The sequence below is a fragment of the Calypte anna genome, chromosome 5A, assembly GCF_003957555.1.
Source record: "Calypte anna isolate BGI_N300 chromosome 5A, bCalAnn1_v1.p, whole genome shotgun sequence".
Lineage (NCBI taxonomy): Eukaryota > Metazoa > Chordata > Aves > Apodiformes > Trochilidae > Calypte > Calypte anna.
The window spans coordinates 23,334,530-23,342,302 of NC_044251.1; the positions used below are offsets into that span (position 1 = coordinate 23,334,530).

The 7,773-nt window shown below is 42.6% G+C and overlaps 1 protein-coding gene across 2 annotated transcripts in view; it reads right to left on the reverse strand.

Moving 5' to 3' along the window:
- Positions 1-5,314, reverse strand: part of STON2 (stonin 2) — a 77,575-nt gene extending 72,261 nt beyond the window's left edge. For both annotated transcript variants that reach the window (XM_030452595.1, XM_030452596.1), the window contains exon 1: positions 5,242-5,314. The gene's annotated coding sequence lies outside the window, so the exon portion shown is untranslated. The remainder of the gene's footprint in view (positions 1-5,241) is intronic.
- Between the last annotated feature and the right edge of the window lie 2,459 nt (positions 5,315-7,773).

The following is a 7,773-nucleotide window of genomic DNA, read 5'->3' on the forward strand; positions in this document are numbered from 1 at the left end:
TCCCCAGGAAGTCTAAGTTAAGCTTGCATGTCTTCTTCATACAACTGAATAGCAACCAAAAATAACATTATAGCAATACTTTCACTGGTATGCTGTGTTCATGCAGATCTTCCACACTTCCAGGGAGTCTACCAAGTTCCCCAGATTCTACAGCACACACTCCTGATCACACAGGGCTTCTATGCAGGTAACTTATCATTAATAATAAATAATCTACACAGACATTGTCAGGTAATTTTCCCATGATGCTTTATGGCTCCTTCCTTCATTATTGTTAAGGCCCCTTTTGCTTCTTTCAGGGCTCTTTCCTAGGAATTTCACTTTGTTCTCTCTTCCCAGAAAGAAATCTCTGCAACAAAGCTTAAAACCACACTTAATGTTGAAGATAGATGATTTTATATAATTAAACCCACTGTTATGATAAAAATCTGTCTATCCCACCATCCCCAAAAATGGAACAACTGCCTTACTATGCAAGGAATGAACAACGGACTTCAGCAGTGGTTTCTTACTCAGAGACTTATTTCCCATTTCATATGGATGCCCCTGAGTGATACAGGATGAGTGTTCATTTGAAGTAATGGCACAACTTCAACTAATCAAGATGTTCTTATAACACGACCTCTTCTAATAAGTAAAAAATGTAAACTTTAAGTCAGTTTTACACAGATTTCTAGATATCCCACTGCAGTGGACTGATAACCTTTAATATAGCACTGCTGGGAAAATATTTTTAATGTTCTAGGAAATATTTACTGTAAGAAAAGTGCCTATTGAAGGACTTTCCTGGATGGGTGAAGGCAAAAGCTCTTTAATTTTACAGCTCTCTTTCACCAACTGTATCTCTATAGAATTGATGTTTAAGAAAGGTATACATTTCAGTTGCCTACGGCCTTTAAGAGTATTTTCTATTAAAAAAAGCACTATTTGTTTATAGTTAGCTAAGGGACACATTAATTGATCTCTTACCCTTTATCACCTTATGCTATGATGTTTATATTTTCCCTTGTATTTTTTTGTAAACATACACTGAGGATTAAGTTACATTTAAAAAACTGGTAACAAGTTAGTCAAGATGCTATATCCCAAGCTTACACAAGCAAGCAGTGTAAAACCATACCAATAGGAGCAGAGCTGTAGGTGAAATACTGGTCATGAAGGACATAGGCTTCACGCTACTCTCTTGCAGCTTTTACTTCCAATTATTTCCAATCTGATTCTGTTCACTCAATTTACATTAGCAATTGGGGGACAGTAAAATAGCTCCTGGAGTTCTCCTTACTCAGTTTTATGCCAAAAAAACCCACATCATGTGCTCTAAAATGCAAACTGAAGTGCAGTAAGTGTAGATGACCAGCAGATTAATTTCCAAAGCAGACTCCTGCTCTCACAAATGCACTCAGGTATTTGCATCCATAGTTTTTCAGAACAGAAGGGGAATCCTCAAACACTGATGCTTGTCCCTTTGTATCTCCACAAAACTGCATTTTCTCTGTTTTTTCCATCTCAATCTCTGAAATTTTACACTGTTAACTTCTGACAGAAACAGGACCTTCCACACCATTCACCTTATCCATACATTTAAAAGACAGTGAAAATTCTGATGACAGAATCTGATCACAGAACAACAGAATGTTAGGGGTTTGAAGGGACCTTGAGAGATCATCTAGTCCAACCCCTCTAACAAAAGTAGATCACCTAAAGTAGATCACACAGGAATGCATCCAGAAGGGTTTTGATAATCCCTACCTGGGAAGCAATCTTATCCTTATAGACACCTCCAGATGAAGGAGGTTTATGGTCCTGGCAAATCTTTCCGGGAGCAAAGATTTAACCTGCAATGTTTTCAGACATATGAGCTCACCTGTAAGGCTCCTAGTTGTGTTTCCTAGGACACAAATTGATCTGCTCACAATTACACCCACAATCCTGAAGAAAACTCATGCTCATACCCAATGCATACAAAGACAGACATTCTTTCCTTGAGGTTAACCACTTGTTAAGTTATTACATCCATTAGCAGAATTTGCAATCCTTTAGGAAACCACCCCGCAGGGTTAGGCTCCAAAGAAAATTTATTAATAAATCAAAGGACAAAACCATCTGGGTTTGCCACTGAGCTCAAGAATTCTCTTCTGAAGGGTTTCCTTTCCTACCTGACTGCAGAGTGAGCTTCAGTGATTAGCTTTGATACAATCAATTTCTAGATGGCCAAGATAATGTTACAAGATTGCCACCACTATGGGAATCCTTCCAGTTCTATAGCTGATTTTCTGATTTAATTTTTTTTTTAGCTTTCTAACTTTCAAAGATAAAGCTTACTGAGTTGTAAAGCTTCTGAGGCTAAAACCTTTACTTTCAGCCTGCCTTTAAGACTAAGACTTTTTATCAATTTAAAATGCAATCATTCTGATAGTTTATTGGCAAAGATCATGAAAGGTGCTCTGCACAAAGCCTCAGTGGAACAGTTGGGTAAAAAGCTGCATGAAGAAAGGATACTACCATGAGCAAAGCATGAGAGCAGGAGAATCCTCAAGCCATGATCTTTTAACTGATACCACTTTGGCAACTGCAGTGAAATGAGGCAACCAGGTGCCACTAATTACCAGGTAGTGGGCACGAGCTTGTGTTAAGCCCACCTGTGCCTGATTAGGGTGGGCCCCAACTGTGCATGAGCAGGACTGGGGGGGCCAATAAAAGGAGCTCATGCCACTACCTGGTAATTAGTGGCACCTGGTTGCCTCATTTCAGTACAGACAACTGCTTCACTGACTGGAAAAGTCGCCACTTCTACAAGAGGGGCAACAGAAGCTTGCAGAGCAGAACATCTTGAGAGATTTGTAACATACAGAGATACAATTTCTCATCTTCATTTGCTGATGCCAGACTTGAGATAGCTGAAAACTAAGCATTCTGTAAACACGATGTATTTAGCCCACTCACAATATGGCTTAACCCACCCCACAGTCTGGGTTTCTCAGCCAGGGAGTTGCACAGCTCTTAACAAGATAAACTGGCAAGGTAGCACAACCAAGGACATGAGGTGGGGATCTGGCTACAACTGAGATATAGCTGGTTTTGGTTTTTTTTTTTTAATTTTATTTTGTGTCCCTTGGACCTTTATCTAAATCAATCACACAGCAGAGTAATAATTATGCCACTGATTCAATGAGGGATCCGAGGAACTCATAAAGGAGAAATCTGCAGTTAAAGACCAAGCTATGCTGTCAAGACCCTAATGACAATTAAGAACAGAAGTTGTGAGAAAGTACAGCTACTCAGAACTGAGATACAGTGCAACATGTGAGAGGAAAAAAATCTGAACTTTTATCTTATTGGGAAGTTTAATGGCCATGCTCTTGATGGCCTTCATATTTTAAAAATAACTTAAAAGCTAAAACTACAAAAAAGCAGTTACTAAAGTTGCCAGCTGTATTCCTGTATCTAAGGAAAACTGCCAGATTTGCTTGAGAGATGTTGGTACTTGCTTAGTACACAGGGATATCAAGAAAAACCTTTAATGCTATAGAAAAAAAAAGTTAAAGATTTAACTGAAAAAAAGCATCATAGAACAGATTAAACATAACTCATAGCAAAGATCACTTTAAGGTACAATCAATCAGATCTAAAAAATCTTGGAGAAGAGTGAACCTAGCCATTTAGAAACTAAGTATTCAGGAAAGTCATATGCATCTTAATCCCATGTAACTCATCTCACTGGAGTGGGGGGAAACAAGCTCCTCAAGTTTCTTTATAACATCAACTTCATTTACTGACACAAACTTGTTTATGTGGAGAATATTAAGGGAAAGTCCAGAGTCACTTGCCTGCTTAACACAACCTATGCTGCAGTTATCCTAGGGGGAAAAAAAAAAAAAAAAGACATCGGAATCACGTGCCACAATTAGTAAACACAAGCATTTTGCAATCGACCTGTAGCTTGAAATTCACTTTCTCAAACTAGTAAGTTTACAAAATTCATATTTCAAAGAAGACAAGAATGATCCCTAGCTGGTCATGAGTAAAGAACACCAATGTTTGCTCAGTGTTTGACCTGACAATACTAAGAATGCCCTCAGAGCAATGCCATGAAGTTACTCTCAGGACAATTTCTAGCACAAAGCACAACTAAGTATGGGAAGATATGAGACTATTACCTTATCTAGTCAATTTTTTAAAAACTTGTTTCTATCTGAAAAACTAAATTCTAAGAAAGAATTGAACCACGGGGGAAAAAAATCAGGAAAGCTGCCTCTGATTACAGCCAATAAGTCACACAAAACAATTCACAAAAATATACAGGAAAAAAAAAGGTGAAAAAAGAAATGACAGCACATGAATGAGGAAAACGTGCAGGGAAGGGACCCTGTGGCCCTGTATCAACATAAAAATCCCCTTCCATAGAAATATGTAAACTGAGCTTTTTTAACCTATCATTTAAATTATGTATTCAAGCGAGAGGACAGAAAGACGAGTTGTGTTTTTACTTTGCCTTGCAATAGCTTCACCACAGAAAAACATTTTCAAAAGCAGCACAATTCACTAGACTCAAGAGAGGAAAAAATCCAAAACATGAGTAATTGGACAGAGCAGCTGAGCGGTAGGTGGATACGAGCAGCTTCCACATGCTGCTGTTAATGACTCATTAACCCTTCTGCAGATGCAGAGTAACAATCTGCCAGCGCTTCCAGAGAAACACAGCGTGCATTATTACAAACAGGAGAGGAGAGCACTCATTTGGGGCAAGATGGCTGGGGGGGTTGCTAGGCTGCCTGACATAAAAAGTTTCCATCGTAAACAGCCCCGGAGAAGGGTGCAAGGACCAAGGGGTTGAAACGATGTCCAGATGGTCGCGGCTGGGAGCGGTGCCGTGAGCCCCGTTCATGGAGAGGGGATGGAAACTCCGGCTCCCCCAGGGCGAGTGGCTGAGGACGTCCCCACCTCGGAGTCGCAGAGAGGGCAGAGAGGCGGCGGATGCGCCGCGGGGAAGGCGGCAGCCCCAGCCCCGCCAGCAGTGCCACCTGCCTTCGGGTTAGGTTTCCGCTGCTCCAGTTTCTTGGTGTCCTCCACCTGCCACAGCACCAGCGCTCCCCGCAAGCCCCCATCCGCGTACCCCCTTTCCTCGGCTGGCAGGGAGGGCGGAGCGGGGGTTCGCGCACCCCACGGTGGGCTGCCGGGTGGCCCCGGCCCCGCACCTAACCCCGGCTCCGCAGCCGCTCCCCCGAGCCCCCGCGGACCTACCTGCAGGCGGGGGCCGGGGACCTCCGCGGGATAACGCTGTCGCCGCCGCGAGCGTACAGCGCGCTGAGGGAGGTGGCGGTGCAGCCCCCGTCCCGCCCCGTCCCTCCCTCTCCCTCCGGCAGCGGCAGCGCGGGGGCCGCCGCCATTGGGCCCTGGCCGGCGGCGCGGGGGGCAGAGGCGCCGCCTTGGCCGGGGCTGCTCCGCCCAGCCCGGATCAGCGAGGCCGGACAGGTCCCCGTGAGAGCGGCGGCAGCCCCGGGGCTGCGGGCAGGACACGGGCGGTGGTGGGAAGCCGGCGGTGCAGCTTCAGAATCATAGAATTATCGAGGCTGGAAAAGACCTCTGAGGTCAAGTCCAGCCTATGAGCTGACACAACCACACCGGCCACATCCAGCCTTCCCTTAAACACCTCCAAGGGATGGGCACTCCACCACTTCCCTGGGCAGTCCATTCCAATGCCTTCCTCTCCGTAAGGAAATGCTTCCTGCTACCCAACCCAAACCTCCTCTGGCGCAGCGTCAGGCCATGCCCTCTTGTCCTGCAGGAAGGTTGGGGTCGAAGGGCTGCGACAGGCGTTCTGTTTCCTCATTCCCGGAATTAATCCATTTACATATTTTCACGGCTTCTTTTAAAATACGGTTCAAAGTCAAGGTATTTCCTTGTGTGAGGAGTAGCTTCCTCGCAGAAACACAAAAAGAAGTATAAATATAAATATATAGATAGGTTGCACACAAAAATCATTCTGCAGTCTTAAATTTGTACACCCAATTCTCATACAAATGGATGGATGCCTCCATCCCTTTGTGAGATCTCGATGACTTTCACAGATCAGCAAATACCCCATATTATTTATTAGTCAGGCTTCATGAAATTGACTAGAACATCTATGCAGCAAATTGTTTTTAAGCTCTTAAGCTGTAGGAGCATTAGCAGATCTAATAAAATAAATCTAAAGTATTTTTATTTCTGCCTTTAAAGATTTCAGATTGCATTTGCATATGCATGTCTTTATGGTCTTTAATTTCTAACCTTACTGCAGTGTCAAGGCTTCTGATGAAAGGCAAAAGTTGTGGAAAATGGGCATGTGCACCACCCCTACAGAGGTTAACACAGATGTGAACACACACCCCCATCAGCAGAGCCAGAACACAGCCCCACAGAGCTGGGGAACTTTCAAATCACCAAAGACCTTCCTAGAAAACTGAACCTTGCAAGGTGAGAAAAGTTAACATTTGCATTAAACATTACCATAACAGCCTTAATTAGTAGTGGGGATTGACTGTAAAAAAACCCAGACAACAACAAATCATTAAACCAGTTTAACTCTTCTGCAGGTGAATTAACATTTTTTTTAAAGCGCTCTTGAAAAACACTGGGGAAATTTCACATGACAAGTGCAAGATAACCTCAGTTATGATAACTGATGTTATGCTTGGCAATTTTGTGTATCTGGTTGTCCTGATTTTGTCTTGACGGAGTTTTCAAAGATGTTTGAATGTTTCCTATTGGTATATAGTAACCTGGGGACCTCCATTAGGGAATACACTCCCCGTCCAACAAAAACCTAAAGCCCCTGAGATATCACTGAGGGGAATGTCCTCTGGCACACAACGTCGACACGAGTGCCAGCTAGAGGCGGTTGAGGGAAAATAACTCACACATTGCCAAGCGGTATTTGCAGATCATGTATAGTCTTATCTAGCAGTACAAAATGGTGATTTCCTAAATAAAACTACTCACAAAAAACATGTTTAGCTGCATATTCTGCCCATTAGCCAAGGCGGATTTAGGCTGGCAGCAATGCTCATTTGCATATGCGAAGGTTAACTACAACAGGGCACAGGATTGTTCTGCTCAGGTACAACTGGTGTTTTTGTCTCTTCTCATAATTATTTTATATGCCAGATGACCTACAGATTAGTTTTCCAATTATTTCCCTCTATCTTCTGCATCTTTAATAAACCCAAGATCTAGAATAACAGTGACCTCTGATGTACTAGCCTGGGAGAGATCCTGACTAGAAAAGACTCCAAAGCTATCAATCCTTTCCTGGGTTTGGTCAAGTTTTGAATCCCATTTTCTTCTTTTTCCCCCTCATTTCTTTTCTGAAAAACAGAATGAGGATCAGCCATTACAGAGTAGCTTTTCACAACAGTACTATGAGCCTGTAGTCACAAAGGCAGCTGCAAATGCTGTCACAAACAGTCCAACAGCGGCAGTGGTTGCTGCATCTTACATTGCTAAAGCACACAGCATGTAATTTCATCCATCAGGTTGTAATTAAAACTCAGCACCAGAAATATAAGTTATGTTTTCCATCTTTGCTGCTTTTGCATCCCTGAGTGTGTTTACCAATAGCCTCTAAATGGTTTCAAAGTTGAGGAAAGAGTTATTTCTTAATTTAAAAAATTATCATTAAAGGTAAAAGATGACTTGCATTTGTATTTCATGTTGTTTTATAGCACTTTTCCCTTTTTTATGTAGATTGATTCACAGGTCTAAGATGGCTCTACCATCAATTACTTCTTCTGA